Source organism: Schistocerca serialis, chromosome 5 (assembly GCF_023864345.2).
Source record: "Schistocerca serialis cubense isolate TAMUIC-IGC-003099 chromosome 5, iqSchSeri2.2, whole genome shotgun sequence".
Lineage (NCBI taxonomy): Eukaryota > Metazoa > Arthropoda > Insecta > Orthoptera > Acrididae > Schistocerca > Schistocerca serialis.
The window spans coordinates 185,143,752-185,156,252 of record NC_064642.1 but is presented as its reverse complement, the minus strand read 5'-3'; positions in this window follow the sequence as shown (position 1 = coordinate 185,156,252).

Below are 12,501 nucleotides of genomic sequence, written 5' to 3'. Positions count from 1 at the left end.
TACACGTTCCAGTATCTCTCCATCAACATGCATTTAAGGACATATTCCAACATTTGACATCAAACTACCCATTTCTCGAAAAGTTCTGTTCCATCGATAAATGGATTTACATGTCGTGGAATACTCATTCCTTTCTCATCTTGCACGCCACTGAACACAATGTTGCAGATTTTACACTCTTCTAAGCATAACATGCACTGCATCTGTCGTTGTAGTGTTTACATGTTGACTGTCAGAAGTACATCTGCCTACTGCACTGTAGACATTTGCACCTATGTGTGCTCATGTGCCATATGACTCAACACTGTCCATGAAAGGATGAGAATCACGTCCTGGAGACGGTCTTTATCAATTCACTTGCACCCAGTAACATAAAATGACGAATTACAGTATTTTCTTATTCTTTCAAACTCAGATGGACTTATTTTGCATTTATTTTTGGTGTTTTCGGATATTATGGTATCTAGCCTTGCTAGAACAAACTTGTCATCACTAATCCATGTATCCGTCATGATGTTCCCTATTTTCTCAGGATCATGTCTCCAATCAGGTTCAAATTTCTTCTAAATTGTCTGAGATTTGATTATGAGACCTATGGAAAAAGGAACAATACGTTTTCACCTATTCATGTGCTCTGGACAGTTTTTTAACCGATTAACTCTCATGTTATTCTCATCATATGTCTAGAACAACTGATGAGCAGGTTTTAGGATTCCATGGAAAATGTCCTTTCCATGTTTACATTGCCTCAAAACTGGATACATTTAGCATCAAAATAATCACAATGTGTGATGCAAGAATATATTATATTATAAAAGCTATTCCATATGTAGGGAAGGAGGATAGGAACACAAACAAAAGTCTGCCAATTTACTATGTGAAAGCACTCTCCACAAATATTAGTGAGACAAGTCAAGATACGGTTTGTGATGTTGGCTTACATCTATACCACTGATAGATATGATGCTGAAAGACAATTTCACAATTGTTGCTAAGATGAGGAAAAATTAGGTGGAGATCTGACCAATTTTCTTATCTGCCCGAAGGAAGAAAGTGTTATTGTCAGAATTTTCTTTACGTCAGTAAAAATTATTTGTGTCCTTCATTCCTAAAAAGGAAAAATCTATGGTACATATGTCTACTACACATGCCGTTTCTCATGTTGATCAGACAACAAAGAAACCAGAGATCACAGAATTTTATAATAGTACCTAAGGAGAAAGAGATGTATTTGATAACTTAGTACATTCTTTTTTTAGGGTACGTAACGCTTACCAATTAGCATATTTTATGCAATTTTTGGGCCAGGAAGCAACAAACTCCTTTAATCATTTCTTAGTAAAAACACAGCAACAGACTGAAAAGAAAAGATTTTCTAAAGAGTCTTGGATTTAAACTTGCTTTACCACACATACAATGGTATCTACACACAAATTTGCCTCTGGATCCTGTCAGACAATATAACAACACTTTTGGGAACAAAGTGAAGGAAGGACCCCCAAGACAAAGAACAGAGACCTGCAAATCTCCAGAAAAAAGCAAGGTTCAACTAGAAAAGTGGAAACAAAGCACGGTGTCCTAATAATTGTTATAAAATTACAGTACTTTAAAGTTTGTATACGTTAATAAGAATGCTAGTACCTAAGAATGAGCCAATTTTAACTCTAAAAATTTTATAACATCGCAGTCAAATACATTATTAAACATTTGGGTGGTAATTCACCATTGTTAGAATTTTTAATATCAGTCATTCAGTATATTTTGATACAATTACCCTTGTCGAGACGTAAAGTATAGTTAGTAGTATAAATACATCAGGTTTGTATGTTAATAAGAGTACATATTAGTAAAAGTACAATGCCAGTAACTGACATACATATTAACACCTATATATAGTTACACACACATATATATAAATATTAAATTACATTCACATGTATATTCATATTAATTGCATGCATGAACAGTTTATAAGTACTTATGGCTAACTGAAATAATATACTCACACTCTTATCCACATGTACATAAATGCATAATTCTAATAGTATGATTACTACATCTAAATTTACTGATACATGCACCTACTTGAAGCACTGCTCTTCGAAATCATTCTCCATGAATTCATCAACTGTGTAAAATTCTCATTTTGTTAGCAACCGTTCTTGAACATGGTAAGAGCATCAACTGAGCTGTTTTTGGCCACTTGTCAAATAATTTAGGGCTGATGTTTTTACGGCTATTGTGTGTGTAAAAAAGTCCTGAGTATAATAAAGCTATCACGTAGCTGTTTCTTGTATCAGGCAACTGAACATTATTTCTTAAACTAAGTTTGTTTCAGTTTTATTTATAATAAATTAACAACTATAGGTGTAAAACCTGGGGACTGTCACTATGTGGTGTTCAGAAATGACTTCTGCACCAAGTGTGATAGCACCGTGGTTAGCACACTGGACTCACATTCAGGAGGATCACAGTTCAAACACACATCTGGCCATCCTGATTTAGGTTTTCTGTGATTTCTGTAAATCGCATAAGACAAATGCAGGAATGGTTCCTTCAAAAGACCACAGCTACTTTTCTTCTGTGTCCTTCCCTAATCCTAGCTTTTGCTCTGTCTCTAATGACCACATTGTCGATCAGATGTTAAACATTAATCTCTTCCTCCCTCCTCCTGACTTCTTCAAGTCTCTCTGGAAGGCAGGCCTAGAATACATCTAATAGCTTTCTTCTGCCATTGAAGAATGTATTTCTCTATAGCAATATTCCGTATTGCAGGAGTGAGCGAAAGAATGCATACTAAGAGTAAAATAGCAGATCCTTACTGACATTGTGTCTTAATTTATGTAATAGAAACAAAATCCTTGCTAGTTTGCTGCTTAAGTAATTTATATATCCATCCCATGAGAGTCTTTTAACACTCACGGTTCGAAGTAATTTCACACTCTTATTGTCAGATTTTCTTGCTCTGAATTTAAAATAATGTTCCTCTTTTTTTTTTTTTTTGTTGATAGACACATAGCTGGATAGGCATCAGTGATTAATCATCTCAGCTACTTCTCTGTTGTGATTTTGAATACTGTACATTTTCACTTGTTGTTACCAGAGCGATGCCTTTAGCATACAACACTTTCCCACATTGTATCTAACTTGAGAAGTCATTTATATGCAAAGTGAAGGGCAAGTGTCTGAGAACTGACCCCTGTGGTATCCCATATTTTACATTCAACAACTATGATGCCTGATAATTTGCGTAAACCAACTGTAGCTTGCCAGTTAAACAGGTTCTAAATGTACTTAATAATTCATCTCTAGTGCTGTAGTGAACTAATTTCATTAACACAGTCTTGTATGACCCTGAGTCTAAGGCTTTGCTCATCTACATGTGTAGCATATCTCTAAAACACCCTCGTATACAGGGTGAATAAGAAAAAATGACACAATTGTCTGTCAGCATGTGATTCCTCATCCCAGTTCAAACAAAAGTTCATCTAGCAGAACCTAATCCTGCCAACAGGTTTAACAAAAGTGTGATTTAAATAATGACGGTCTAATAATGCTGTAACTGCATGCAATGTGGCCACAAATAATTTGCACAAACTCTGCACTCTGCTGCAGCTTTCCCATTAAGTCAGTGAGATGAAGCAATGCCATGGGGAACATATATGCAGATATGCCTAAGTTCGAGTGTTGTATACGTCAAACAAATTGTTCCAGTTAAGAGAATCAAACTGTGTCGAATTTACACTTCAAAAATGCCACATTTTGCGTCTTTCTTTCTGTTACTGTTACCTGTTTTAAATATTAAGATACAATATGAAATTATTAAAGATGTTAATGACCACTTGGTTTCGTTCATAACACAAATAAAGCCAGTAGAAAATAATAGTGTATGCAGTAACAACATCTCAATCTGATGAGGTACAAAAAACTAAATTGCACATACATCTGCATCCACTATTGCGCAAATGGCATGTGTGCAAGCTCTTAGGTCATATACATCCATAAGTGGAGTACTATAAACTTGTTCCTTTAAGTGTGCCACAAATAAAAGTCTAGTAATTAAAGGTCTGGGGTACATGGAGGCCAGAACAATGGGCCCCCACGTCCTATCCATTTCCCTGAAAAAGCTTCACTTAAATAGTTATGCACACTCGTTTCAATGTGTGGTGGTGCACCATCATGCCGAAACTGTAACTGTGAGCTGTGTTCTGACCAATACTGATTGTTGTGGAGATTGAAAATACCTTCATAAGTGAAGCTAGATCCGTCATGACATATCATATTATTTATAAAAAGTTCGTCATCTTCTACTTCTTGTAAAAGCCATTCATAAAAATTTACTCTTTGAATACAGTCTTCTGGACATTAGTGTTGAATTAACGTGCAATCATATGAATCCAGATTTTCATCACGCAACATTTCAACAGCCAGTCATTCAGATATCACAGATACTTCGCTGAGGCGACTGGTGAGCGATTTGAAGAATCAAGTTTTCTATTTGTGGGGTACAGTCAGTTCCATGAGAAAGTATATGTCATTATCTGTAGGAAACAAAAGACAAATTATAAATACATGTATACATGAAAGCACATGTTATACCAATTGCACAATTACCTAATAGTTAATCCAATCGCCGCCATTATCAGTTATAACTTGGCACCTCTTTGGCATGCTTTTCACGAGATTTTCTGCATATTCTCTCGGTAACGATCTTCATATCGTCCTGATTTGGTATAACAGCTGCTTCAAAGTATGTATTGACTTTCCTTTAAGCTTCATCATAATATATGACCAAACATTTTTGATCAGATTTGAGTCCGAAGACATTGCAGGCTAGTCCATCACGGACAGCCCATTGTCCCTATGCACTTAGCAAATAATGTCTTTGACTTTCTAACAATTTTATCAGCAGCTCCACATGAAAGCTTTGATTCCTTCAGGTGATTTACAGGGAACATTGCCGCGTGACACTTCAGACATTTTCCTCTAATTTTAAACTACAACAGATGAAACAAATCATTTAACTCTATCACTGTTTATCTATACACTCTGCAAAAGCACACTGAGTACAGATTCGAGACCACTACCAGAGATGCAGACGTTACATTTGAAATTATGGCATAGATTTTCTTGTGGAAATGACTATACATCCAGACTTGGAAGGCATTGCTCCAGTGATGTAAAATGTTCTTATCACGATGGCACCTTTGAGGGTACCATGTGGAATACACATGAGCAGCAGTAGCATCTTGGTTATTGGATGCACCCAGCAACAAATGTATATCGATGTATACATTGTTTATGCTCTCCATTGGGAGGACTCCCTATGTGGATTCGACAGGACCAATAATGGTTGTGCACTGTGCTGTTAGTGGACACATACATGCAGTTTAATAGATCCCACTATCATGTGGTAGGCTACTGTCATGTGACAAAATTTTATTCTGCTTATAAATGAAGAGAACTATGGAACGAACATCTAAAAAAAAAAAAGAAAGGACCAGACAAGGATTTGGACCATAGCTCCATAGTGGATGTAGGTTTTATATCACAGCAATCCTCTCAGTGAGCTACAATGGCTCGTACGGTAGTGTGGGGTGATCCATGTTCCTCTCTTCATTCCGATGTGCTGCACAGTGTGACAGTGTGACGAGCTCCTCATTTTAATACATGTGTTTTCAAAATGGACCCATCATAATTTTGATAGATAAACTTTTGTCTTGAATCTAGTTGAAGAATCGCACGCTGACCAAGTGTGGGATTTTCTTCTTCACGCTTGAGATAGGAGATATAGAAACATTTGTTTATGGACTGTGTTGAAAATGATCATTTTGTTTGAGCGTTCTTGCTATTTCATTGAGCACGAAATTTGTCAGCAGTTTCTTCCCTGGTCCATTTATATGTGTTTACTGCCTACCTGCTACCCAATTTACGTCTATAACAGCCGCATTTATAAAGCGATTGCATAGTGTCAAAGAATCAGTCGCTATTTTTGCGTCACAAATCATAGCAATTAAGATGAGGGTGTTGTAAATGTAGATGCAGCCATATACCGATGTTTGTTCGTAAATTATGTTAATTAACATTAGTAGATAACACACTGGGTCACAAATGATAGAATAATGCCCCATCATTTTTCACACTTCTACAGCAATGTCAAAGTGTCTACATCATAAATGATAGTAATTCAGCTTGCCATGCCACTTACGCATCACCCAGTTAGCCTAGAGGTCGAGATGGGGGAAGAATGAGGATTGGGGAGGGAGGAAGAGGGGAGGCGGCAAGTATGAAGTTCAAAATTAGACACTTCGTTCACATTAGGGTCATAAATTACATTTGCCTAAATGTAACAGTGATGTCAATGTCTAAACTGAGAAGAGTACTCATGTTTGGTTTGTTTACATGATAATCGAAGTATCTGATGCTCATTTCTTTTGCATAAGGACAATAGCAAATGAGCTGTTTATTTACATAAGTAATGTCATTTTCAATAAGACACTCTGCCAAATGTGCTGTGTGTTTTCATCAGGGTAAAGGCTAAGTGGTGTAATTGATTACATAAGAAGAACAATGAACCCCTTTGCCCTGGACCCCGATGTTTCAGGCATAGACAAGATCAAAAACCTCTCAGAAAGTGCCTAGCACCACTATTTATATATACCCACTTACCATCCTATGAAATCGTTGTCTATCCTATTCAACATGAAAATACTCACAAACCTTCCTATGTCACACGCATATCCATATGCTCTCTTGTGCTATTTATGATGAAAGTATTTCACATATTTTACCTCCTATAAGTATGTTCAGATAAATGCCTTTTGTGATGAACGTGTTTTACATATCCACCTATAAGATATTTGATTCGTCTTGTACCTTCTTTATAACAGTACATCAATTACACTGTTAGAGCTTTCAATCATTGGGTACCCTATGCAGGATAGAAACCTGTCACTTCTATGCTCACATCGATTATTATGAGATCTATGAATTCTTTTGTATTCTGTTCATATAGAAATTTGTCTGACATATATTATCACATACCCTATTCATCAGTGATAATGTAGATCTTCTATCTTTAGTCTGACTAATCACCATATGGAAATGAAAACCAGACTTGTAATAATCAGTCACACTGTGGTTTCAGGAAAAGTATTACATAGAAGTGATTGGAATTTTATTTCAATTCTATTTTTAATGTGGCTGGACAGAAATATGTGGCATAAATATATCCTATCTTGAGATTTCATCTTCCTCTCAAGTATAAATTTGATAGTGTTAAAAGAGGTGTGTAATGGGTGACATTCATCTATATGATCTACATCGTTATGGGCTTCATCAAGGTGAACTGCTGAACTAATGAGTGGTCACTAGTACACAGTCTAATTATAGACCTACACAATTTACTGGTGGTTTTTCTGCTATTCCAACTTGTTAGAATTTTCTATTTGTCATCGAGTCTGCTGGTATTCTTATTTGAGACGAATGGGACACAGGAGTGGGGATGGTAAACCATTAGAGGTAGCAAGCATATTAGGAAACGCTGACTGTGCCAGACTGAACATATCATACCTCAGGGCCATATGATGTTGAATATGCAAAACATTTCTAGCATTAACACGAAATCTTTATAAAATAGTATTTTACTAAATGAAGTATCAGTTCATGGACTACAACAACTACACATATACAAACATCACAAGAACCACAGTAACAACAAAGAGTAAACAGGAAAAGGTTGATATTAATTTACACAGCCCAACATATCTCTGGTAAGTGACACTAACACATCGTATGAAGTTCAAATCTACTGTCACTCTTTCACCTATTTCACAACACCACTGTTTCTTACACATGTCCTAAACCTGGCATTACTTAAGGATTTGCCGAAAATAAGGCCAATCAGCTAACATTTCTCCGGAGGACAGATGTTCAGTATTAATAACACCTCACTCAAAATGCTGTCTTATCAGTTATATTTTACATGTATATGCTTGCATATAAGATTTCGCGCTAGATTCTTGGCTAACTGAATGGCTCCTTTACTATCACAATATACGTTAATTGACTTTGTGACACTGCTTGGATCAGTCTCAGACAGAAGTTTTCTCAACCACTGTAAATCTCAAACATATGATACCAAAGCCATATATTCAGCCTCACAAGTGCAAAATGGAAGCCATGATAAATGTATCAAACTCTTCCATGACGTTTCGTTTCTGACTGCAGGAGACATCCTCAGAGGTAAAGCAGCGAACTGCAAAGAGAACTCGAGGGAGTGCAGATTACAAAGGCAGTCCAGAGCGCGCCAGTGTCCATCACATAGCGTGGGCTATGAGACTGTCTCAGAAATGCCAATATTCTTGACTAAAATAATCGATCTTCACGCATCTGGAGCAACACTGACATTCAAATTTTAATCAGTTTAACCGCTTCAACTTTCCTGTTAAAATTAAAAGGGTGTTTATCAATCTCAATGGACTCTGAATACATGTGTGGGTAATAATGAGACGTTCTAGATATGAAGCTCGTCTCTCTGAATTTTGTTTCATGATTATGTTCATGGTAAACATGTTCTGCTACACCCAATTAATCCATGTACCCCAGGTGGCAATTCCTCTTATGTTCAACAGGACGGATATTAAGGGGAGCTGGAACAATCCATCTCCCCATGTTAACTTTAGCAAATCGAAAGAACATTTTTCCTAAAACCTTTAAACATATTGCTCTGAAATTTGGACTGCATGTTCAGTGAATATTTCTCTTCAAATTTATAACATGTTAAGAAATATTTATTGGTTTTTCTTTTACAATTTCTTTAAACCGATGTTTATTTTTTCTCTAAAACTTTGCACTTTCTCTTCTATAACTCTTGAATTATGCAATATTTTTTACAATTTGTTATAAAAATGAAGGAAAAGAAGTAAACAATATTGTGTATAAATTTCATTGATATAATGTTAGCAGTTTTTGAGAAAATGTTCCTCAAAGATGACAATTTTAAAGTTATGGGAAATGTCTTCCAAAGTTTTTTAATACATTCCTACCTCATATGATGGATTATCAGCATCCTTTTCTTTTTCCATTGTTAGTTTCCTTTTCACTGGTCTTTCTTCCCTTTTGCTGCTCGTTGTAGAGTTTTGTCCCTTTTTTCTGGACCTCTTAGTCTTTCTTCATCAATTAGGTGCATTGTGGAATTGATGGTGTGTCCTGGTTGGAAACCTAAACGTTTCAGCACATCAAATTTGATAATCTTTCCTTCATTGTATGTTGCCACTGCATCACACTCCAAAATGCAATGTTTTTATCTGTACAAATACTCATTTGGGTATGCTAATCCAAATAAAATTATTTACACTTTCATTTGGATTTTGTGTTTTCCCATGTAAACACAGTTCCAGTTAACTTGGCTATGATAAATCTCTGAATATGGGCTTCATTACATCAATTACACATTTGTCAAACTGTTTTTATGGACATATTCCTTTCCTGACTGGTGCTTACACAGTGCATGTTGTTGGTGCTCATTTGTTGATGCAGTATGGAAAAATTATGCCCTTACTGCTCTCCTCACATGCTCAATGCTTCTTGTATTTTGCCTAATTGCACACCCATAATGTCGCTGTAATCTATCAATTGCTTCATCTATCAGTCTTCCTCTTACTCAAAGGGTCTTACCATCACTAAGCTTCTGGGATCCTAATGTCTGCTTTAGTTTGTGCAAGCAAGCCCCCATGGACTTTAACAGATGTACAATGTACTCCTGTTTTTTAATGTGAACTTCATTGCTATAAGGTTTGAGTTCCTCTACAGCTTTATATCCTTTAGTATCACCATCTCCTAGTTAGTTAGTGTATTGTATATTATACCACTCCTGTCATTTGGAAAAAATTGCTTTCACTCCCTCTACTTCCATCACTTCACTCGTGCAGTGAAAATTTGCTTCACAGCTTTCACTATGTTCGTCCTTGGTATTGCCCTTACGTGTACAATGTTTTGAGAGAATAGCAACATCAACTACTTTGCAACTGTCTCCACTGGTAGCTGTCACAACTTCATTTAGAGATTTATGACGTCTACGTTGCCATGATCCATCTAAAGCAACAGTTAAATCTCTACAATTCCCATTGTCTGTCACAGCCTCTTCAACTGCTTTCTTCATTGTTGGTTGAGCAATATCTTCAGCAGAAGATCCCACCAATTCATTATGAATTTCAAACTTGGGTGGTGGTTTTGGCAAGTTCATAAATCCACATAACATTGCCCCAGCAGCACTACCCTTGCACAATGCAACACAGGCCATACAATCGCCTAACATTAATATCATACACCATCTTTCCACTATTACCACTATGAGGAATACTGTTAGAATTAGAAAACGAAACTTCTGCAGCACATTTGTTACACTTCAATAACATTTTACATGCCAAACCAATGTGTGAAGTTATTTTCAATTCCAGTCCCCTTTCTTTGCAAACTTGGCATAATACGTTATGTTTCAATATATTATAGAGCAAGGAAATGTTAATTATTTCATTCACATCATTACTGTCACTTTCACAGTTTTCAAATTTTACTTTGCTGTCACAAAGTTTCTTGCTGGAAGAAGTTGTATGACATTCATTTGGAGTAGTCAGAGAAGCAGTCTGAGCAGCATCTCCCTTTGAAACAACAAAAGATTTCTTCTTCCAAACATTGTGCCTTTTCTTAAACACTCGATTGCTGGAACGGGGCATACTGTATCCACAAACCAAATACGTAAAACAAGTACGAGCAAAATACGTCAAATATGCAAAATTCAGCAGCTAAACAACACAAAGCAAACTCCACAAGTCAACACACATGGTACAGCATTTATTTTTGCCGATATGAACAGTCACTTGTCACAGAGATAAAGCCATACAACGTTGGAAATGAAAACACTGTCTAATTCCGCAAAGATACCGTACTTGCAGCCAACGAGCAGGGCCGACAGAGGTGATACGTTGGAAATCATCGTTCTGCCTCTCCTTAACACTTCTATTTGTGGTAGTGATATAAACCTGTCCACAACTGCAAGGAATTTTATATACTCTCAGTGTAGCCAAGGGATGTCGTGCATCTTTATCCCAGCTTAAATATTCTTTTATATTTCTGGTGAGTCTGAAAATAATTTCCATCCCATACTTGCTTAACACTTTCCCAATGCGATCTGTGACCTTACCAATGAACAGAAGAATAACATTGCCATTGGGAAGGTGTTGTTCGTCATTGCTCCTAATTCTCTCTCTAGACCAAAGTGCTTGATCTATCTCATTGTTAAAATAGCCATTCTTCACGAAAGTCGACTGTAGATGCTCAGTCTCATCTTTTAAATAAACAGGTTCAAAAAAAATTTGTACCCGTGTCTACTATTATACCTCCTTTTTGTCTAGGGTGGTGGCTCGAATCTTTATACAGATACCGATCAATATGTGTGGCATTTCTATACACCATATGGCCCAACGTTCCATCCTGTCATTTAATCATAGACACATCCAGAGAATTCAGTTGGCCACTACTCTCCATCTCCATAGTAAATTAGATTTTCTGAATAATGCTGTTTAGATGTGTCAGGAAGGCAACCAACTCCTCTGCTTCATGTTTCCATACTGTGAAAGTGCCGTTGGCATAGCGATACCATCTGGCTAGTCTCTTACTGGGAGCTACAATGCCTGTTGTTCAAAAGTTTCCATAAACAAGTTAGCCACAGCAGGATAATGAGACTGCTCACAGCCACCATATCAGTCTGTTCACTAAAGTCACTAACGCATTGGAAGTACGTTGTGGTGAGGCAGTGTTGGAATAATGCCACAAAATCGGTAGGAAAAATATCCGCTATGCATGAGATAGCTTGAATACTGGAATCGTGATAAATAACGACACAGTATCAAAAATAACGTGGATATCATCTGGGCCCACACTCATTTCCTTTAACTTGTCAATGAAAAGAGCTGAATTTTTAATATGATTGTCAGGTCTCAGCAGTGAGGTAAGGTGTCTAGCTAACTCGTGGGTGGGACCGCCTACAGAGCTGACAATTGGCCTAAAAGGAAACTCAGGTTTAGTCACTTTGGGTAACCCATAAAGGGTATGTTTCTGTTTTACAAAGCAACTTCTTATCGTCGGAGGAGAATGAAGACCCTTTCATCAGTGGATTGGTAATTTTTAAAGTCTTCATAGTCAGATCCTTCTGAAGTTTTTTGTAATTGGAAGGAATCAAAATATCGTTGATTTTCCTACGATAGTCGTCACTCTTGAATATGACAGTGTTATTACCCTTATTTGCAGTAAGAAAAATAATGTTTATATATATAAGGTTATTATAATTAATGTTAAACTTTGAAAATGCTGTAGAAATAACACCACTGTCTAACTATCTGACTACTTAAAGTGTGAGTGGATCTGGGTTACATCAGCTTATTCCCCCAAACTACTTTCCACTTTTTTACTAGATGACTTACTTGAAATTTGCCGCCACTC